This window comes from Pithys albifrons, chromosome 5 (genome assembly GCF_047495875.1).
Source record: "Pithys albifrons albifrons isolate INPA30051 chromosome 5, PitAlb_v1, whole genome shotgun sequence".
In the NCBI taxonomy this organism is placed as follows: Eukaryota; Metazoa; Chordata; class Aves; order Passeriformes; family Thamnophilidae; genus Pithys; species Pithys albifrons.
In genome coordinates this window covers 3414894-3438243 of record NC_092462.1, presented here as the reverse complement: position 1 = coordinate 3438243, position 23350 = coordinate 3414894, and the positions used below count along the sequence as shown (strand labels likewise).

Here is a 23350-nt window from a genome sequence, read left to right as displayed (position 1 = left end):
CTTTCTGGTGTGCCGTGTCTCCACAGGACTTGTTTCTCAAGGCCCAGGATGGTATTCCGGGCAGTGGCGTGAGATACGGGGTATGTCTCCAGCCATCCAGTGGTTGCCTCTACCATGGTCAGCACGTAGCGCTTGCCTTGGCGTGTTTGGGGAAGTGTGATGTAGTCAACTTGCCAGGCTTCCCCATACCTGTATTTCGACCACCGTCCACCATACCATAGAGGCTTCACCCGCTTGGCCTGCTTGATGGCAGCACATGTGTCACAGTCATGGATAACCTGTGAGACACTGTCCATAGTTAGATCCACCCCTCGGTCACGAGCCCATCTGTATGTCGCATCTCTGCCCTGATGACCAGAAGCATCATGGGCCCATCGGGCTAGAAACAATTCACCTTTATGCTGCCAATCCAGATCTACCTGAGAGACTTCAATCCTGGCAGCTCGATCCACCTGCTCGTTGTTACGATGCTCCTCATTAGCCCGGCTCTTGGGTACATGAGCATCTACGTGACGGACCTTCACACTCAGCTTCTCTACCCGGGCAGCGATGTCCTGCCACATCTCAGCCGCCCAGATGGGTTTCCCTTTGCGCTGCCAGCCGGCCTTTCTCCAGCGCTCCAGCCATCCCCACAGAGCATTGGCCACCATCCACGAGTCAGTGTAAAGGTAGAGTCTTGGCCACTTCTCTCGTTCGGCGATATCCAAAGCCAGCTGAACAGCTTTCAGCTCTGCGACCTGACTTGATCCACCTTGTCCTTCAGTCGCTTCTGCAACTCGACGTGTAGGACTCCATACAGCTGCTTTCCATTTCCGGCTTGTCCCTACAATGCGGCAGGAGCCATCTGTGAAGAGAGCATATCGCTTCTCCTCTTCTGGTAGCTGGTTATATGGTGGGGCCTCCTCAGCTCGTGTCACCTGCTCCTCTTCTTCTTCAGAGGACAATCCGAAACTCTCACCTTCCGGCCAGTTGGTGATGATTTCCAAAATCCCAGGGCGATTAGGATTCCCTATCCGGGTTCGCTGCGTGATCAGAGCGATCCACTTACTCCATGTGGCATCAGTGGCGTGATGGGTAGAAGGAGCTTTTCCTTTGAACATCCAGCCCAACACTGGTAGTCGGGGTGCCAGGATGAGCTGTGCCTCAGTGCCAATCACTTCTGAGGCAGCTCGAACTCCTTCATACGCTGCCAGGATCTCTTTCTCAGTTGGGGTGTAGCTGGCCTCAGATCCTTTGTATCCCCGGCTCCAGAATCCCAGTGGTCGTCCTCGAGTCTCCCCAGGTACTTTCTGCCAGAGGCTCCAGGATGGGCCATTCTCCCCGGCTGCAGTGTAGAGCACATTCTTCACATCCTGTCCTGTCCTGACTGGCCCAAGGGCTACTGCATGGGTAATCTCCTGTTTAATCTGCTCAAAGGCTTGTTGTTGTTCAGGGCCCCACTGGAAATCATTTTTCTTCCGTGTCACAAGGTAGAGAGGGCTTACAATCTGACTGTACTCAGGGATATGCATCCTCCAAAAGCCCACGGCGCCTAGGAAAGCCTGAGTTTCCTTCTTGCTGGTCGGTGGGGACATAGCTGCTATTTTGTTGATCACCTCTGTTGGAATCTGACGACGCCCGTCTTGCCACTTCACTCCTAGGAACTGAATTTCCTGAGCAGGTCCCTTGACCTTACTTCGTTTAATGGCAAAACCAGCTCTTAGGAGAATCTGGATTATCTTCTTTCCTTTCTCATAAACCTCCCCTGCTGTGTTCCCCCATACAATGATGTCATCGATGTACTGTAGATGTTCTGGAGCCTCACCCTTTTCCAATGCAGTCTGGATCAGTCCATGGCAAATGGTGGGACTGTGTTTCCACCCCTGGGGCAGTCGATTCCAGGTGTACTGCACCCCCTTCCAGGTGAAAGCAAACTGCGGCCTGCACTCTGCTGCCAACGGAATGGAGAAAAAGGCATTGGCAATGTCGATGGTGGCATACCACTTGGCTGCCTTGGACTCCAGCTCATACTGAAGCTCCAGCATGTCCGGCACAGCGGCACTCAGGGGGGGTGTGACCTCATTGAGACCACGGTAATCCACCGTCAGCCTCCACTCTCCACTGGACTTTCGTACTGGCCATATGGGGCTATTAAAGGGTGAGTGAGTCTTGCTGACCACCCCTTGGCTCTCCAGCTCACGAATCATCTTGTGTATGGGGGTCACAGAGTCTCGGTCAGTGCGGTATTGCCGCCGGTGCACTGTGGCTGTGGCCAGCGGTACCAATTGTTCTTCAACTTTCAGCAGTCCTACAGCAGAAGGGTCCTCTGAGAGGCCAGGCAAGGTGCTCAGCTGTCTGATTTCCTCTGTCTCCACAGCAGCTATGCCAAAGGGCCAACGCAGTCCCTTTGGGTCTTTGAAATATCCATTCCTTAGGTAGTCTATGCCAAGGATACATGGGGCTTCTGGACCAGTCACAATGGGGTGTCTATGCCATTCCTTCCCAGTCAAGCTGACTTCAGCTTCCAGTACAGTCAGCTGTTGGGATCCCCCTGTTACCCCAGAAATAGAGATGGATTCTGCCCCGACGTATCCTGATGGCATCAACGTGCATTGTGCGCCAGTGTCCACTAAAGCTTTGCATTTCTGTGGGTCTGATGAGCCAGGCCACCGAATCCACACAGTCCAATAAACCCGATTGTCCCTCTCCTCTACCTGGCTAGAGGCAGGGCCCCCCTAGTTCTGGTCATGGTATTCACTGCGCTCTCCCTGTGAATATGACCGGGAGGTTCCTTCAAGAGGATCGGGCATAACATCATCATTCCTATACTGTCTGGAGCCTTGCCCACGAGAGACCGGAGCAGCCTTCAACCTTGAAGAATTGCCTGTGTTAGTTGTGCCTCTTTGCAATTCACGTACCCGAGCTGCTAAGGAAGAGGTGGGTTTCCCATCCCACTTCCTCATATCTTCTCCATGCTCATGGAGGTAAAACCACAGATTGCCGCGTGGAGTGTACCCTTTCTCCTTAGCTGGGAGACGCCTGCTTCTGATGGCGGAGACTCTTGTTTGTTCTGGAGAGATATGGAAGAGTCCTTCCTTAATCTTCTCTTCCAGTTCAGCCAGTTTTGTTTCCACAGCTGAGACATGGGCTCGTAATGGAGCAGTGACAGTGTCTTCATAAATCCTGAGTTTGCTGACCAGTGCACCCACCTTGTCTTCTCCCTCTCTCCACTGCAATGTTGCAAGGTAGCGAGAATACATTTCTGGCCCAAGTCGTGCAAATTTTAACCACATCTGGGATGTGCACTGGACACCATCTGGACTTTTAGGGAATCTCTCATCCTCTGAAAAGATTATCTCCAGTACGGCTAATTCCCTTAAGCACCGGATACCTTGTTCCATCGTGTTCCACTGTCCTTGCTGTACATGGAGGTCCTCCTTACAAAGATATCTCTCCCTCACGCTTGACAACAGTCGCCGCCAGAGGCTGAGAGTTTCCTGTCTCTTTCCAATGCCCTGATCAATGACAACATCTCGAGACAGGGATCCCAGCTGCCTTGCCTCACTCCCATCTAGAATTGTATCATTGGCTGCAGCATCCCAGATTCGAAGTAGCCAGGTCAAGATGGACTCATTTGCCTGTCGTGTGAACTCTCTCCGGAGCTCACGCAGCTCTCCCAGGGATAGGGACCGGGTGATTATTTCTGGCTCCATTTCTTCTGCTTGAGATGAAGGTCCTGACTCTTCCTCGTCATGCACTATACGAACTGATTTGGTCTTTGATTTCCTTTTCTGGACAGGGGCAACTGCTATAGGTTTCTGTTGTCTTTCTGGCTCCTCCATGGTTTGCGTGGACATGGTGCTGGTTGATGTATCTCTCTTCCTCTCTGGCTCAGTCATGGTCTGGGTGGACATGGCGCTAGTTGATGTATCTCTCTTCCTCTCTGGCTCAGTCATGGTCTGGGTGGACATGGCGCTAGTTGATGTATCTCTCTTCCTCTCTGGCTCAGTCATGGTCTGGGTGGACATGGCGCTAGTTGATGTATCTCTCTTCCTCTCTGGCTCAGTCATGGTCTGGGTGGACATGGTGCTGGTGGGTTTGCTCCTTTTCTCCTCCTCCTGATGATGCTGTACCACACCAAGCAGTGTGCGGTAGGCAGTGGCCAGGGCCCAGCAGGTTGCTGTGAGCTGCACATCTCTGGGACTACCAGAGCATCTTCCTTTCACATAGCTTAGCATTTTGGCAGGGTCCTGCAGTTGTTCCGGGGTGAATTTCCAGATCATTTGAGGAGAGAAGGTCTCCAAATACTGGCCCATATCTTCCCACTTCCCGTGCCACTCAACATCATCCGCTCCCAGGGCAGGCCTCCAGCAAGTCTCCTTAGAGAGCCCAGTTCTGACCCTAAACATGGTGTATACAGTACAGAGGAGACAAAGCAACACTAACAGCAGGATTATGCTGTCCCTAACATCAAAAGGAAGCTCAATATTTTCAATGATTGTTGTAGCAGAGGTGAAAAGGTGGAAGTAACCATCTCCGCCTGTTTTCCCCACAGTCTGGGTGCTATTTTTAATGAGACCCCAGAGGTAACAACCCAAACCAGGACAGGCAGACCAGACTGAATATACATTCACAATGAAATTCATTGCTTCTGATGTTATGACAACATAAACATAGTATATTAATAAAGCAATTTTGATCCTTCTCCCTGGTATTAAAGAGAGCATCAAAACAGGCACATGGTTCCCCATGTGTCGAAATATGAACAGGCCCAGATACACCATCCACATGAATACATCAAGCAACATGGTAGTCAGGGAGTTTCTGTACCCAAATACACAAAATGAAATTGTAGTTCTGACTTCTCTCTCGTGCCCCACGTTGGGCGCCAAAAGATGTGCTGGTTTGAAGGTGAACCAGCAGGGGAAATGAACTCACCACGAGAGAGATTATAAGTCAGAGCTAAAATTTAATAATAATATTACAATAACAACACTGATACACAAGGGAAATTGCTTTCAACTCACAATACCCCAGCAGTATAACCCAGTGTCCTGGGGCACAAACCCAAGGGGGTTTGTTTGCCCTTCTGCTGAGACCCCTGTGGCTCCCCCAAGTCCAGAGCAAAAGGAAAAGAAAAACCTGTTGGTGCAGGCGAGGGCTGTGGTCTGGGCGAGAGCGGTGATCTCCTGCTGTCGAGGTCCTGCTGCTGCTCTGGATCCGACGAGAAGGTCCTGAGGTCTTCTTACCCACCACTTATGTACCCTCAGGGAGCACTCAGTCCCTCCCCCTGGGCGGGGACTCACACAATGGGTGATTAACTCTGGGAGCCAGGGGTTGTTGAGCTGTTGATGGCCCATTAGCAGCTCCGCCCCCCTCAGGCTGGGTGTGAAGTGATAATGGCTCCCTGGGCAGCTGCTGCTAATGGCCCATTGTCCTTGGGGAATGAATAGAGGGGGTGGAATACACAGGTTTGATCACCACCACACAGGGTTAGCTGGTCCCTCCAGCTGAACTAGGACATACACTCTCTGCCATCAGCCAGAAACAGAGACAGAGCTGCAGATAATCCCGACAGGGCTGCAATAATCCCGACAGGGCTGCAATAACCCTGACAGGGCTGCAATAACCCCGACAGGGCTGCAATAACCCCGACAGGGCTGCAGATAATCCCAACAGGGCTGCAGATAATCCCGACAGGGCTGCAATAACCCCGACAGGACGAGGAACGCTGATCAGTGCTGTGGGGGAGTGGCAGCCCTGGCACAGCGGGGCTTGGCAGGATGGTTGGGCACTCCATGCCCTGCCTTTGCACCAGGAACGGCTGCCCAGGAACCACCTGAGCCATCCCTGGGGATGCTGTGCCAGGCGTGTCTCCCTTTGCTGCCGCACTGAGGGTCACTGAGGCTGCAGCAGGAGCGCCAGTGGGGCCGATATTTACGGGGCTGCGGCTCCAAGGAGCCGAGCAATTACTGGGATCAATCAACAGCTGCAGAACTGCTTCCCTGAGGTAATTAACGCTGTCAGAATTAACACTTTCAGAACCACAGAGAGAATGCCCGCCCTGAGCTGATGCCTGACGGGCAGGGAGGGGCTTTGCCTCTGCCTGGAGCACTTTCACAGCCACAGTTGCCGAGGGCCCGTTGGTGTAACACAAAGGCTGGGCCTTGTACAGAGACAGCAAAGCACGAGCCGGAATGCACAGAAATGAAACAAACGGGCTGTGAGAATCATCTGCTGGCTGTGAGTAAATGGTAAATAGCTGCTGGCAGCGATTCCTCTGCTGACAGTCCTGACAAGCACCTCCCCCTATGACAGAGTGACAGCCGAGCCTCGGCAGCGGCTGCAGAAGCCCCAAAGGGATTCGATCTCACTCTCTCTCGCAGGAAATCGCCTGTGAGTCTTGTCTCACAACTCCATTATGGCTCGTTCTAAGTTCTGCCTCCTGTATGGATTGGACTTCAGGTCAGCAGTCCCACGGCCCACCTGCTGTTTGAGGTTCCTCCCAGTGACTGCAGAGGACAGGAATGTGTTCTATGCACATCCCTGGGAGTCTGCACAGCTTTATTTATTCACGGCTTAGGAACAGCTGCTCTGGGAGTGGGAACGGCTGTGTTTCTGTTTGTGTGTTTCCTTTACTGGAACCAGAGATGCTGAGAGCTCCTTTTTGGTACTTTGCTCTTGAAGGTGGAGACGTTTCCCTAATTCAGTGAAGGTGAACACGTCCAGCCTAAGGGAGCCACCACAATAACCTGTAGAGGCTGAAGAAATCCCCGTGTTTTAAAGACAATATTAAAATAAAAGCAGATTTGTATTGAAAATATTAAGTTAGTGTGCACCAAGTTGTCTGAGGGCTGTTATGACACAGGGGCCCATAACTCCCCAAACAAAAGGCAGCTGTTCCCTGGGCTGAGATAATGAACTTGTCTCAATTCTGAGAATGTTTAAAGGAAAACAAAATATTTTTGTCAAAGAACACCCCAAAATTCTAAAACTGAGTGCACACACAACTTTAAAGCAGAAAGCAGTACAAAAGTACAGCTTTTTTGCCTTTCTTGTTAACCTTTCACTCAGAAGCTGTCCAAGCTGTCTTGCAGTGCTGGGCTGAAAGAGAGTTCCCACCTTTCCAAGAGCCTTCTGGGCAGACCGAGACTCTGATTGTGACCAGACTGCCCGGGATGGGTGTGACAGAGGGGGCAGAGCTCCTGTCAGACGGTGTCACTGCCACACCAGCCCAGCAGCCACCACACCGTCCTGGAGCACAAAGGATGTGCTGCTGCTGCTGCCCCGGAAGGGATCTGGGAATTCAGGATGTTCCCTGAGTGCTTGGCGGGGTCCTCTGCCTTGTGGGGTCAGCAACTACTGAGGGGAAACGACTGTCCGAGGAGCCCAAACCCGCCCTTGTGTCCCAGGCCCGTTGTGAAGGGGCTGAACCAACAGCCTGAAAGGGCCTTTTATTGGCAGTGAAACATTTTCTGTACTGTCTGACAGGGACTTGAACTCCTTTCCACACTTCAGCAAAGGGAGGGACTTGAGCTCCTTTCCACACTTCAGCAAAGGGAGGGACTTGAGCTCCTTTCCACACTCCAGCACTGCATCCCTGAACAGCCACCACAGTTCAGCTGAGCTGCCCCTGATGGGCAGGTCTGTGCTGCTCTCCCTCTGGAACGTCTCCCTCAGAAGTTGTGGGGAATTGCTGTAAACTGATACTTGGGGCTCCCCCAAAGGCTGCTGAGGATCCTCAGGGCACAGCAAAGATCAGTCACCAGAATCCCATGGCAGGGACTGATCCACCTGGCAGAGTGGGAGCACTCAGCATGTGACATTGGTCTCGGTCCTGCAAGTTGGGCCCTGAGGAACCCCAAACCAAGACCCTGGTTACATTAATTATGTGTCAAACATTCACATGGAGACATGCCCAGTTCCTTAAGGCAAGGCAGGGTCACAGGGAGGCAGATCAGAAATGGGTTTCAAAGCCACAAACACTATTTTATCACATTCTCCACAGCCACAAAACTAAAGGCAGGATCCAAATTTGAACAATCCCACCTTTGTTCTCCAGAACAAACCCAGTGACCAAATGGATGTTCCAGGTGCCCAGTCAATGCCAGCGTTAGTTGGTGCTTATAAAAATTCCCCTTTCCTTGTGCAGCTCCTGCCTTCCCTTCTGCCAAGGGCTGTGCCTGCACTCCGTGGCCCTGCCGAGCCCATGGCCAGCCTGGAGGAACAGCTCCAGAGGAGGTGCCAACTTTGCTCCCACCCTCAGCTGCTCCCCTGGGATTGGGATGTGCGATCTCCATGCAATGCCAACTTCCCAGCCCTCAGGAGCTGCTCCCTGAGGAGCGGGATGTGTCTGTGCCCATTCCCAGCCCCTCTGAGCTGCTCCCCTGGGATTGGGATGTGTCCGTGCCCATTCCCAGCCCCTCTGAGCTGCTCCCCTGGGATTGGGATGTGTCCGTGCCCATTCCCAGCCCCTCTGAGCTGCTCCCCTGGGATTGGGATGTGTCTGTGCCCATTCCCAGCCCCTCTGAGCTGCTCCCCTGGGATTGGGATGTGTCCATGCCCATTCCCAGCCCCTCTGAGCTGCTCCCCTGGGATTGGGATGTGTCCGTGCCCATTCCCAGCCCCTCTGAGCTGCTCCCTTGGGATTGGGATGTGTCCGTGCCCATTCCCAGCCCCTCTGAGCTGCTCCCCTGGGATTGGGATGTGTCCGTGCCCATTCCCAGCCCCTCTGAGCTGCTCCTCTGGGATTGGGATGTGTCCATGCCCATCTCCCCCGAGTGCTGTTCCAAGGAAGCCAAACACAAATGGATAGATGGGGTTTGTCCAAGGCTTGTCTGGGAGTGACAGTGAAGACACACACGGCAAAACAAAACCCAGCTTACAAAACAAACCCAACCCAGATGTCCTGTGCCGGCTTAGAGGAATTAAGGAAAGGGGGCAAAAGGAACAGAAAAGAAAGAAGTGTTTTCTAAAGTGCTGCTGCGGAGCTTTTATCTCGATTGAACGGGTGCATTAACTCAATTGCCGCGCAGTTCAGGCAGCGGCAGCACAGGAACAGCCGCCACAAACGGCAGGATTGGCCTTTTCCTCCCCCTGCAGAGCCATCACCACAGATGGGAGCTTTGCCCTCCTGCTCCTGCCTCCCCCGTCCCTGTCCGGGCACTGTTTCAGCCCACACTGAGCTCCCCACGTGTCTCCCCACGCCGCGGCTGCTCCCGCCGAAGGAGCCGCTCCCGCCCCTGCGCTGCTGCCTCTGCCCCCACTGCCTCAGGCTCTGCATTGCTGTTCTTGGGGGGGAAATATCAATGTGCTAATGGCTTTCAAACCAGGATCCAACAACTTCTTTTCTTACTTAGAAAAGAGAACCAACCATATTTCTTTACCTGGCATTGGCAAGATGGCCAAGGATAGGCACAAAAAGCAGGAAAACTGGGTGCTAAGAAAACAGGAATGTGGGTACAGAGATTCTTATACAAAGGAAAAAAAGAAAGACTAATGGAATGAATGCAAAAAGAAAACAAAAGAAAAGGAAAACCCAGTAGTGGCAGGGAAATCTGACATTTAAACCTCGGCTCCTGGCTGGTGCCCATGGCAACTCCACCAACAAGTTGGTAAAAACTGTTCTCTCCTCTGACCGCTTTCAAGGATAATCCTTGTTTCTCTTGCCTGGGAACCATGACAGATTCTCTCTCTTTAGGGACGGGGCAGGAGTTTCTTTTATAATGGCTCTAATAAATAATGGAGTGTTCATGTCCCTTAGGAGGGCTGGCTGTGAAGTTTGGTCTGTTCAGAACACATTTCCACACTTGTGTCCAAGTGAGGCCTTCCATGGGCAGGAATACAGGTACCTGCACATGCCTTACATCATGTTTATGCTATTTTAAAATTCTAACTGGAATCCAGCATTAAAAAATATATTCATTTAAAGGAAACTGACTTGAATTGCTCCATTGAGCTCAGCATGTGGTGTTCACGGGTTCTAAATTTAAATAAGGTTTCCATCTGCTCTGTTGTTCAGCAATCTCAGTGAAAACTATTGGGGAGCAGGAGGAGGGAGAGAGCAAGGACACACACATTGCTGCAAGGTCCTGCTGTGTGTGGGACACTCGTGCACAAGCCCAGGGCTGCAGAGTGCTGCTCTCTGCTTGGGACAGCCCCTGTCACATCCCTGCTGTACTGCAGGGCTGGGCTGGGCTGGGCTGGAGCCCCCAGTGCCACACAGAGTCCCTGGGGCTGGGCTGGAGCCCCCAGTGCCACACAGAGTCCCTGGGGCTGGGCTGGAGCCCCCAGTGCCACACAGAGTCCCTGGGGCTGGGCTGGAGCCCCCAGTGCCACACAGAGTCCCTGGGGCTGGGCTGAAGCCCCCAGTCCACACAGAGTCCCTGGGACTGGGCTGGAGCCCCCAGTGCCACACAGAGGCCCTGGGGCTGGGCTGGAGCCCCCAGTGCCACACAGAGTCCCTGGGGCGGGGCTGGGCTGGAGCCCCCAGTGCCACACAGAGTCCCTGGGGCAGGGCTGGAGCCCCCAGTGCCACACAGAGGCCCTGGGGCTGGGCTGGAGACCCCAGTGCCACACAGAGGCCCTGGGGCTGGGCTGGAGCCCCCAGTGCCACACAGAGGCCCTGGGGCTGGGCTGGAGCCCCCAGTGCCACACAGAGTCCCTGGGGCTGGGCTGGAGCCCCCAGTGCCACACAGAGGCCCTGGGGCTGGGCTGGAGCCCCCAGTGCCACACAAAGGCCCTGGGGCTGCCCCTCCAGCTGTGCTGCCCCTCCATGGGCAGACTGGGAAGGGACTCTCCCTCAGACAGGGCCTTTGCTGCAGTTTGGGGGGACAGCCTGGCCCCCCAAGCCCCTTCCCAAACACGCCACACTCTCTCCTCAGGGACAAGGCAAACCAGGCTCCTTGGGAACGAGAACGGAATCACCTGCAGGAATGAAGGATCTCTCACAGGGACCTGTTGCTTTATTTCCTCACTGAAATATGAGCAACAGCTTTAGCATTTCCAGTGACTTTCACCACATTAGGTAGCAAGAGAAGGAATGCCAAAAACTGTACAGCCTTGTATTAACAAATCAAAGTCAGAATGACAAAGTGCACTCAGAAATCCCTGGCAGCACAGACAAGAGGAAAAATACAGTGGAAGTAAGTCATAAACCATGTATGTTTAAAGAGAGCCATAAGGTTTTATACTGGCCTCAGAATAAAAGCTTTTAATATATTTAAGGGCCATCTGGAAAAGGGGCAGGACACAAATGTGGTGACATTCTCTAATGCAGAAAACAAACATGCCTGGGAGGACACAGAGGGCCCAGGAACGCTGGGGCAGGAGAGAAGTGGGGCAGCAGGGGGAGCTGGTTGTTAGGAAAAGCAAAGTAAAATATAACCAGTAACCATAACTCCAAACTATTGGCACTTTCTGTGCATTTCAGTGAGTTAATCACCCAAGGAAGAGAAGGGAACACCACGAAAAGCTCATGTCTCTGTGCCACAGAGCTTCTAAAAGCAAACTGCTCACAGTGAGGTTGGGAGGAGCACATTGGTATCTTAGGACTCCAAATCCTCTCCTTTCAAAGCCTCTGAGAATGGGTAAGAAGTGGGGTGGGACCTCAGTTCTGCAGTTTTGTTATGGAAATCCACCCAATTCTGTGCTGGATTCAGCCTTACAAAGCACTGCTGCCCTGGGGGCTCAGGGCAGCTGCTCAGACTCCTGTCCCGTGGGCAGAACTGCAAGGACACTCCATCTGTGAGGCACTGATGGACTGGGAGCAAGAGCAGGCTCTGTCTGTGCTGCACAAGCACAGCAGGATGGACAAGAACTGCCTGCACTTCACTGCCCTCCAGCAGAGTTCAGAAGAAACCAGGAGTCAGGAACTGCTCTGCTGCCCTTGTGTAACATCATCAGATACTGTTCTTGGGACTATTTTCTTTGCTGATATAGAAACACCTGAGAAAACAAACTTGTTCCCCCCAAACCTCTCTGCAGACAGACAGTGCAGCCTCTGTGTGTGGGTGGGTGTTCCCAGGGCTGCCCCTGCTGGGGATCAGCCATCCCCTCTGCCCCAGCCACAGCAGGTACTGACAGCACTGGGGGCAGCTGGAGCCAAAGGCTGCCCAACAAGGGAGATCAGAAATGAGCAGAAACACTACACAGTCCCCAGGACATCCAAAGCAGGCAGAACTCAACTCCCCAGTTCAGCAGAACTCTTTCTGCCTGACTGCTCTGAGGACACCTGAAGACAAACCCTCAGTGCAGGGGCTGCCCAGGGCTGGTCAGCACTTGGGGCAGTGACAGCTCTCAGAGCAAAGCTGCTCAAATTGCCCCCAGCCTTTTCTGGGACACCCTGGACATCTCCAGCTGCAGCCCCAGCCCAGGTGCTGCTGGGGCAGTGGGGCAGCAGGGAGGGCACTGAGCACAGGGACAGACTGAAGGCAGCAGGAGAAACAGAGCAACGACCCTTGGCCTGCCCTTTGCAGCAGGACACGGTGCCCAGGGCTGTGGCAGCAACACCTCAGTGAACAAACCAACCCCAGCCTGACACAGGAACTGTGAGCTGCTCTAAGCCTGACATTGCTGTGCTGTGTGTGAGTAAATGTTACCTCAAAGATCTCAGTCTCGGCAACACATTTTCACATCCTTTGCTGTAACAACCCAAGGGTGGTAACTGGACCAGAGAGCCCCATCAGCCTGAAAGCCTCTGCAGCTCAGAGGGACATGGAACTGATCCTGCACCTGCTAAAATCCTGCACTGCTTCTCCTGAGCAGGTTCAATTAATTTGGCACTTCAGGTCCTTGATGAAATTTAGTAGCACTTAAAACTTTCACAAATCTAAGAACAAACGAGGCAGAGACCACAGAGCTTCTGCCTCTGTCAGCCCATGAAAATGGTAACATCCTTCCTAACCCTCTCTGGAGTCTGAGGTTATACATACAACATTTAATCCCCTCCTGCTCTGTGCACATCTGTACTGCTGGTTTATACAGCAGCTCTGTAAATATTCCCTGTACACCTCAAAGCTTTTGTTTCAAACCTGATTTACGAGCTGAGTCATGTTCAATGCTTATGGTATTCACATCCCTAAAAATGAAAAGCTGAGCCTGAGTGATGGATTTCTTCTGCTAACAGGACTTAAAGACTATTTGTTTTCCCTTTTCATTTCCCTGCACAGTCATAAATTGGTGCTGAATTGATTCAATGACCCAGATATTACCTCTTTTACAACCTGGTCATTTTTATCTCCTGATCAAAGTGGCTGCAACGCAGGAAGAATCTTTGTCTTTTCCTACCAAGTTGCTGTGCCAGGAATTTGGAACACAGATGCTGAAATGGCCATGCCACAGGCAGGGTGTTATTATCTGTACTGCAAACAGAACAGAATTGGGCATCGCTGCACACTAAAATCTTCATCCTCAGCCTTTGTATTAATTAGCTCACTCTGTCCTCTGGTGCCCCATTATCCCTCAGACACATAAACTGTATCTCCACACACAAGAGAGAAGCTGATTGAACAGTTCACTCCAACAATGTTTCTCTTTCAGTCCCTCCCGTGAGCTGAAGGTGTGAACAGCCCTGCACATCCCTCTGTCCTACAGGGAACCGTCCCACCTGCCCACAAACAAGGGCCCATTCTCATGGCTTTGGGCACATCCTGGGGAACAGAAAGGACCACTGCCAGTTTCTGCCCCAGCAAGTATTCTCTTTGATTTTAATTGTATTTCCAGAGCTTTTTAGGACTACAGCATTTGCAATCCTCAGTGCAAAGTGAAGGTACAGGAAGGGACGACCCTTGGCACTCCAAGTGCAGCACAAGAGCTGAGCTAATCCCGTTGTTCCCACCTGCAGAGAACTCTCAGGGTATGGATCAGTGCCAAAGGAAGGACACCAGACTGTACCAGCCTCTCACAGGCACTGGGGCAGCAAGGGGGCACTGGGAAAAGGGACCTCAGGAGCTGCTCTACTGGAGGTCCCACCAGAGCCTCTGCCACAGGAGAGAAACACATTTGGACTGGAGACACCACGAGGTCCTGCAGAAACTCCCCCTGGCACAGGGATGGTGTCAGGGGCATTCTGGAGCCCTGCTGGAATGGCAGAGCCAGTTCTAACATGGGACCTGAGTTATACTGCTCTGTAATGAACCAGGGGATTGCTGGAATGCAGTAAGGACTCCTTCCCTAAATAAACTCTTTTGCTAATTCCAGCTGTCTGTTCACCCAACTAATTACACGCAGGACAGCCAGTGCATTCCTCTCCTGCTGCCTGAGCACTGTCAGTGGGCCAGAAACAGAAACAATCAATGTGAGCCCAGAGTTTAACCTTGGCCCACTTGGCTCTTTGCTCCGAAACGCTGTTTGACACCCAGGGGCTGAAATCTCTCTCAGTGGCTCCTCCAGACTGGGTGATGTCCCAGAGCTTCAGCTCTGCCACACCCCAAGGAGGTTCCTGTCACGCCAGATGTTCAGTGTCTGCCTGAGCTCCAGGCCCAGCTGTTCCCAGGCTCCTCCACCCCCCAGTGCTCTGTCACTGCTGTCAGCATCATAAATACATGTATGAAATGCAGAGCCCCCCTGGGACAACCCCTGCAGGCACACCCTGAGCTGTTCATTACAGGGGCACTCACGGGCAGACCTGGCTCGGTTCGCTCCTGAAAGTGCAGCTCTGCTTTTGCAGCTGTTTGCTCAGTTGTACTTTTGGACAGTTTCTGTCTCTCACTTATTTAATTTTTGGTCTCTTTCTGCTCCATATGTACATTTCATTAGTTCCACTTGTTCAATAATTGATCAGCCCCCAACCCAGCCAGGAACGTTGGGCAATTCACTTCTGGAACAACTCTGTTAATGCCTGAGAAGTTAAATTAAAATCATAAAGTTCTATGGTGGTTCACTGTTCAGATATAGGTAGCTACAAACACAAAAAGAGCGAGGAGAAATCTGAAGTCCTTCCTGCTTTTAACTCACCTGCCTGACAGATGGGCACTGCTCTTCTGTAGCAACAAAGATAATTTAATTTTATAGGCAGAAAGCTAGAAATACAAGTTACCTTGTACCTGTAATTGAGCTGATTTATAATTAAGATTGAAAGCTCTGTTGCTGCATTCCTCATGTTTTGTTGTTTTAATGGCACAACCATAAAAAGCATTTTTACTTTGAAAGCACTCCCATAAATGTGCCATCCCCTCAGCAGCCCTGCTTGACTTGGGCATTCTGACAGGCCTTTGCAATTTTAATGATTAAAAAGGGCCCTCTGTGCTTTTTATTGCTGATGCCATCACAGAGAACAGGAGCAGAACAGGCCAACCCTCCTTAGCACGACCCACAGAGTAATTCACTAAATTAAGGAAGCTTTTCCATCCCAGGTAACTCGATGCCATTAAACACCCCCCACATTTATTTTGCAAAAAAAGAGAAAGGTTCTGCAATCAGCTGTTATTTTCTCTGTCAATCAACATGAATTTCCCAGAGTTTGGAGGAACGAGGGGTTTGGGTCAGTAACTGCAATGGAATGAACTTTACAAGGAGGTCAGTGCAGCAGCAGAAGGGCTGATGGGCACAGGGGGTGCCTCCTGTGCCACGAGGGCTCTGGGCAAGGGGCACAGGCAGACCCTGCTGGCTGGGCCTGGATTGCTGCAGGACAGAGCAGGGAACAGGGAGCAGGAGGGGCCCACACAGGCCACAGACAGACTGGCCATCCACGCCTGGGGAGGGCTAATTGGCAGGGCAATCAGGGGGTAATTAGGGACCTGGCTGGGCAGAGCCTCATTCCTGTGTTCTCAGCTAAATCTCTGCCTCAGCACAGGTGAAACCTGCTCTGCCTTGGGGCTGAAAGGGGTGAAATCAATTCCAAATCAGAAGTAACCTCTTCACTTAAAACTGTAAAACAGTAAGAAAATGCTCTTGTTGCTTTTGTTTACTAGTTTAGGGAGACAGACTCGTGATGGTCTGCTCTGGTTGGCACAGCTCTGGGTAAGAAATACTGGCTGCCAATTATTGGCTAAATTGACAGGAAAACAATTGGCACGTGCCATGGGAAAATATAAAATATATAAAATTCAGTTCTCATTATCTGAGACAGTTTTTTGATTTGTGACAAAGAAGACACCAAGGAATCCTTGCTGAGAACCACCAAGTTTTCTAGACTTGATTTTGCTGGTGCCTCAATTTTTCACAGCCCCTCAACTGAAGCTGCACATGAAGGGATTGTGTTTGTGCCTTGAGGAGAAGAGAATAATCAGCAGATCAGACACAGCCCAGCAAGGCCAGTGTGTTCCTGCTGGTGCACAACAAGACAGAGTGAATTGGACACCAGGTTGTTCCTGTGCCACACAGACACGCTCTCCATTCCCTGCTCCCTCCCAGCTGTCCCTGCAGCCCAAGGGATCCCAAGCCAGGCACTGACTGTGTGTCTGAGCAGCACAAGACAATGAGCTCTTGATGCCCCAGGAGTCACAAACCCAGAGAGGCTGCAGGAGCAGGGGCTGAACGAGCACACCCAGCACACACACTTTATTTCCCTACAACTCAGCACCATTTTAGGGCAGGAAAAGGCCCCTGGGTTTGATGCAGAGCCTGAGATGCTGTTTCAGGTACCACATCCCAATTGCCACCCCAAGGACAGTGGGTCAGTCCTGCAGCACAAAGGAATTGCCCCCCAGAGCTCTCCCCACCAGCCCCAGGGCAGCAGCAGCAGCTCTGGGCAGGGCTGTGTGTGGGACCTGCAGCCCCCCAGCTGAGGGAGCTGCCCCCCAGCTCTGCCCTGGGCTGGTGGGGTGTCTGTGCCCACACAGGCCGGGGCTGCCTTGGATCCCCTGCAGGGAGCCCTGGCAGCACTGCCAGGCCTGGGACACACCCAGCACTGAGCCTGGCACAGACACACAGGCCCAAAGCCTTTCCATCTGCACTGGTCTGTGGGTTTATTTTAATGCATCAGCATTGCTGAGGGCTTTGCCTGAAGCCTTGACTGACATTTTGGCAGCCTTTCTCCACAAAAGGAATCCGCAGGGACCAACCAAACAGTCTGATAAACTTTTTCCTTAGCAAACATAAAACAAACCTGTACAACTTACTCTGCTCCCACAAACACGTTTTAAAAGCTTTCTATGTCTCTTCTGGGGGAAGAAAGAGATGAAAATAAAGATACAGAAAAAAAGGGAAAACCTCATGGCCTAGACACCAGTTTTATTTTCAAGGATACCCTTTGCCAGTGAAGTAAAATAAACTGGTTTCCCCAAATGAACCTGTTGCTGGGGTTGTGTGTAATGTAGATAGTGGAGTTCACCAACATCAGCACAAAGAAGTACAATGAGAAATGGGAAACTAATGGTAGAGAAGGAAAGCTTTGCCTTGCTCACTGCAGTGATTGAACTGAGGATGATGAAGGTCCCAGTGAAATCCTGTCCTATCCTAAAATGAAAGTCATCAGCACCATTTCCACTCAAGTGCTCAACAGTTTCTGGCCACGCTCTGAGGTGAGACCCGTCCTGTGAGAACCAGAGGGGGCACAGAGGGGTGGGGGCTGCTGAAACAACTCTGCACTATTGGAAAGAGTTGGGCATACCACAATATGTGCTCACCAGAGCTCTCCTGGGTTTCACATTGTTTTATCACACCTAAATTAAGTCCTTGTTCAGTCAGTGATCAACCAGCTCCTTATTCTGCCTTCCCAGGTTTCAGAGGCCTCAGCCTATTTAATGACCATCACAATGAACCAGGGAGAGACTTTGGTGTTTAAATAAATTATACCATGAGGACACTTTGACTGCCCATGGCTCGTTAGTGCCTCATTCCTGTGCTGAGAGGAGAAGGGAAGCTCTGTGAAAAAGCTCACAGAAAAACCCAGACTGTCATCACCTCAGAATCTCTACTTTGTAGAAAAGAAATAACAAGCAAGAGTATTTTCATCTGCAAGGCTGGCACAAAGAAATGCAGCCTGTCCATCCCTATGCAGTGTGTTCTGCAGCCCTCAGTCCAGCAGCTGTGCCAGCCTGGCACAGGCCCTGCTTCCTGAGAGTGCCATTGACCATCACACACCACACTCTGAGCAGGCAAAAGGAACTGCCCTCAAACTTTGACCCACAGTTATAAATGTCTCTCTTCCCAGTGCAGCTTGAAATCAGATCTGCTCATTACAGACCAGTTTCCTAAGAAAGAACACAAGGAACCAGCTTGAAGAACCTGCAAGCTGAAGTCTTTCCTTGGCCTTTGGAAGAGCTTTTCCCAGACAGGATGGCTTTTTAGAAGATGGAATGCAGAGATTCAGCCAGTGCCTTTCTAAAAGCAGCATATCTATCAAATCACAGAGTTAATGAAAGGGAAAAGGGGTAATTATTGTTATTCCTACAACAGCAACAGCAAGATCCATTCAATCTGCTGCCCCACTGCACTGGACAGCCCCACTCAGGGGCTGAACCTGCTCCACTTCAGGCCAAACAGCCACAATCCCTGCCAGCTCCCGTGGATTCCAGTGACTTATCCCTGAGCTGGGAAACAGCCAGAAATGACAATCAGTGGGAGTGTCATTTAGACATCAATGTCTGATGAACAGGAATTCTCTTTCCCTTGTTCCTTTGCTCTCACATATCCATGCAGGAGCCTATAAATGCAGAACAGAGTTGGCAAACTGTGAGGCACAGCCACAAACTGCCCAGAGACAGCAGGAAATAACATGATGGACAGCAGGGGGCAGGAAAGCAGGGCTGGAAATTGTAGATTAAAGTCATTATTAATAAGGTTACAGGGCTTTTGTGCAAACAAGGGGAGCAAAGCCTGATGTGTGTAAAGCCAATTTTTGCAAAAACAACCACGAAAGATGGAACTTAATAACCAGAATTGCAGTGTGCAGAAAAACAGCCACTGGCACAAACACAGATTTATGCACATTACAGACACATTGCTCGAGTGCATCACTGCTGGAGAGTTCACTGTAAAGTGTGTTTGTGGAGACACAGAAATTAATGGGTAACCCCTGGGACACAGAGCAGGTGTCTGACACCTGAGGACACCAGAGAAGGTCAGGTGACAGACATGGCACTTACTGAAAATGCACAGAAAACAAAGACAGAAACTGGCACTGAGTCCAAGCAGTTCAAGCTCAAGAACAAAAGTAAAAGGTCTGAAATTCAGGAGTGACTTGTTTGTCACAGAAGGACAGACAGGCTGGTTTTCTCTATTTTATGGCCCTGTATAAGTGGGAAAGTGTCACTGAGAATCAGGACAAAGTGCTCAACCCATCCCTGCAAGTGCTCTCCATTAATTAACATAAACCTGTGACCTGAATAGCCTGAGATTCTCCCGGTATCAGTGATCTTTCAATACTGGATTTGCACTGTCCAACTGGCACCTGTGAGCCACAAATCCTGTCTCTCTGATCCCCCCAGGGCAGCAGGACCCCCTGGGTACCTTTATTTATCAGAGCAAGGGGAGCTGTCTGGGATGGGCAGTTCCAGACTCCCATGGCACAGGGTTTGGGTTCCTCTGCACTGAGGGAAAGGCTCCCACCGACAGACACCCCAGTGCTGAGGGAACAGCCTGGCCCCTCATGGCACACTTGGCTGATGTCACCAGTGTGTAGGAAATGTCTCTGCTGTGGGAATGACTCCCAGAACTCAGCCAAGGATAAAAGGTCAGAGACAGGGGAGACAAAAAGAGGCTGCTCACGAGTCCTTCAAAGTGCAGTTGGTACCCACAGCTCTGGGCAATGATTGTCCTTGGAGGGTTTGGGCAGGAGGCACCCAAAGGGCTTTATGGACCAGCCCATCCCAATCCAGCCCCAGGAGCTCGGGGAGCTGCTCCCCCTGGGCAGGTGGAGGGAGAGCCCTGCCCAGGAGCCAGAGGGTCTGCCCACAGGGACAGGTGAGCAGGCTGAGGGCTGGGGGGGTTATAGAGCAGGGCAGGAAATAAACATCAGAGAGGGGAAATTGTCCAGAAAAAATACTTATGTCAGATTAATGGTATCTCCTGGATAAACACAGAAACCACACTAATGGAAAACTTCATCAAAACTGCATAAAATGCAAATAATTTATTTTTTTGATAAATTATGGTGCCATTGGTTTTCAAGAAGTAATTTCAAACAAATGTGGAATGTTCTTTCATATTCTTGAGTGCTTTTCCATCATCTATTACTGAATAAATTTAAGGTTTATTCACTGCTAAAATATGCAGGAAGTCCTTTAAAAAAAGCTTGGGAGTTCTTCAGAAATCACTTTATCTTTGTATGAGTATTATCATTACTCTTAAAGTGACAATCGAAGTGATTCCTGCCTAAGACAAGCTGGAATTCCACTCAAACCACACCAAATTGCAAGAGTTTTTAGTGTATTTTTATGTCCTTTTCCCCATGTGTATTATTGAATGGAGGGTTTTCTCTGGGGCACAGAGGTCTCCACCAGACAGAAAATGGCACAGGATGGTGTAGCCAGAGAATGGAATTCTGTCTGAGGAAAAATGAAAGGCATTTGTTATTTGATAGAGGCCATAAATAAATAAAAGCCAGGAGACTTTGCTGCCCAAGGCTCAGTGCTATCCTGGCAAGGCTCCCTCTCACTCCTGGCAGCACTGGGGGCCGAGGGGAGGGCTCTGAGTGTTCCCCAGGCTGGGCAGGAGGGGCTGCCTGGGCTACTGAATGGCTGTGCCGGGCAGGGAATGGGCCATTCCTCAGCTTTGTCTGCTCTGGAGAGGGAAAGAATCGACTCTGAGAAGGGCCTTTGTCACAAGGGGTGAGTGGGTTTGGTGCTCACTGTTGCAAATACACAGCACTGGATGGAAACACATGGAATGCACATGGAATCCAACACTCTCTGAGGGCACAGTGTTCATAGGGCAAGGGCATCGTGGGCATGGATTAAACATTTTTTGTAACATGTGCTGTCTCTGAAGTTACACAGAGCTGATTTGTGACATCATCAATGACCTTTGCCTTAGGTGTGCTAAAAATGTACAAGCAGTGTCAGGTCCTGCCCATTCCTCAGTGCAGCAGCCAAGTTGCTTTTACTGGGAAGAAAAGCAGAATATCCTTGTGATACTGAAGGATAATTCTCAGGTCACTGATTGTTAATGAAATATTGTAGAATGTGCTTTACCTCACCTGCTCCTCTGAGAACAGCCCTCACTGCTCAGTCCACAGGCAGAGCCCAGAACTGGCGCTGAGGCCACCACAGCCGCTGCCAGCAGTGCCCCAAAGGGAGGGGACTCAGCCAGGCCCAGACACCCCCGGGGGCTCAGCCTGGCATGTCCTGGGCTCCCCAAAGGCTCAGCCCAGGGCAGGTGATGCCCACACACACCCCCAGGGGCTCAGTCTGGTGTGTCCTGGGCACCCCAAAGGCTCAGCCCAGGGCAGGTGATGCCCACACACACAGAGCCACCTGCACACACCCCCAGGCTCTGAACTCTGCCTGTGTCAGGTGCTGGGTTGTTGTGAGGGACTGAACCACTTCCCTTTCCAGATTTAATACACTACCTGTGATGGGGCTCAGCACCTTAAAGACAAAGGTTTGTCCTCAGTGGGAAGTACCATTAGCACCTTACAAATGCAATGATTTATTCTTCTAATTCTGGCAGTTAATAAGACAAAAAAGCAGATGGAAGCCCTTACTGGACCACACATTTAACTCCATCACTTGAATTTTCTGGTTCATTGGGACATCAAAGCAGCCCATGCAACTGAACACAGGATTGCTTGGAAAACTTTCCCATATGGCTCAAGAAATCAGGAGACCCCAAACTGCATTTAAATGTACCATTTAGCTGATTTTCTGTCAAGTTTAATCCTCAGAAATACCTGAATAAAGCAGGAATGTGTAATTTCATAGAATGTTCCCAGAAAACACCTGCTAATTGACTGCCATATCTACAAGCACATATTTGCATTATATTTGCTGATATAAATTATTATTCTAGCAAGCCTTTTTTCTTACAACAGAGAAATGAGGACTCATCCCCAGCCCTTCTCTACCTACTTATTTAAGCAGCAGATTAACCAAATCTCATTCAGATGCCAATTAGCACGTATTTAGCAGAGGCAATTGTGCACAGCTCACAGCTTGTGTCCAAAGATCAATCTGCCCTTGTTTTGGGAAGAAAGCCAACCAGCCTCAGCAATTTCAGTTGTCCTCATAACACACGGATTTTTCCATTTTATTGGGCTCACAGAGCATTGTTGGTGGCCTTTGTTACCATAATAGTCTTTCAGAAAATAACCCAAGTTTTCCCCTGGACTTTACAGCAGCAGTTTCAGGTATCATTTGTTATCATAATGAAGTTCTCAAGTTTTACGAGAATTACCACCTGCTACAACAGATCCTGTAGAACTTAATTCATGCAGAATTCACAGTGACAACTGAACACCCAAACACACAAAGAACTGTCTTGTCTCAGGTTATACATTAACCTCACCAAGGTGCAGAATTCAGCACAGCACAGACCCAGTTCCCCCAGAGTGGCTGACACAGTTGTGTTTGCTGGAACATCATGCACAGAAACAAAGGCCAGGTGACATCTCAGCCCCATCCCAGCCCAGGTGTCCAACAGCACAGCCAGGATTGCCTGCAGTGGGATTGCCCAGGATTGCCTGCAGTGGGATTGCCCAGGATTGCCTGCAGTGGATTCCCCAGGATTGCCTGCACTGGGATTCCCCAGGATTTCCTGCACTGGATTCCCCAGGGTTTCCTGCACTGGATTCCCAAGGATTGCCTGCACTGGGATTCCCCAGGATTGCCTGCACTGGGATTCCCCAGGATTTCCTGCACTGGATTCCCCAGGGTTTGATCTGTCCTGGTTTCTGGCCTGCCTTACCCCCTCACACAGCAGGGCCTTCCCCACAAACCTTGCTCTGCCCATGGACGGTGGGAAGGGCCCATTATCCCGGTGGGATTCCCCCTGCTGAGGGGGAACACGGCAGGTTGTGCTTCCCAGGGCCAGGCCAAGGGCACTGGGGGGGCTCAGGGACTGGCTCTGCTCTCAGCTCTCCAGTCACAGCCCATTTCTCAGACACTTTGCCCCGGCAGCAGCAACAGCTTTGCTGGGAATTCCTGGAAGAACAGCCCACCTGAGCAACCCCAGTGTGAGTGGGAATCAGTCCAAGTTCCACTTACACAACAATCAGCCTTTGCACCCCTGGCTGTGCCTCTCCTGCCTCCTCAGCTGGCAGGGTGCCAATCTTCCTTCCAGTGCAAGGATGCTGGAAAAAGAACATAAAAAGATTTATTACATTCTGATTTGTCTTTCCACAGCTCTGCAGATAAATCAGATGTTAAACATTATTTTTATCAAGGCTACAATCTCAAAGCTTCAGGCAGGTCCTGGAGATCAAGTTCTGCCACTGCCTGTCAACACCCTTTGCCTAATAAAGTATCTCAAGACAGATGAAGCTCCATTTAAA

At 50.9% G+C, this 23350-nt stretch overlaps 1 protein-coding gene across 1 annotated transcript in view; it reads right to left on the bottom strand.

The window, feature by feature from the left end:
• The window catches only part of LOC139672047 (bifunctional heparan sulfate N-deacetylase/N-sulfotransferase 3), a 94802-nt gene extending 71717 nt beyond the window's left edge, over positions 1-23085 (bottom strand). The window contains exon 1 of the mRNA XM_071555471.1: positions 23064-23085. The gene's annotated coding sequence lies outside the window, so the exon portion shown is untranslated. The remainder of the gene's footprint in view (positions 1-23063) is intronic.
• Positions 23086-23350: the final 265 nt, after the last annotated feature.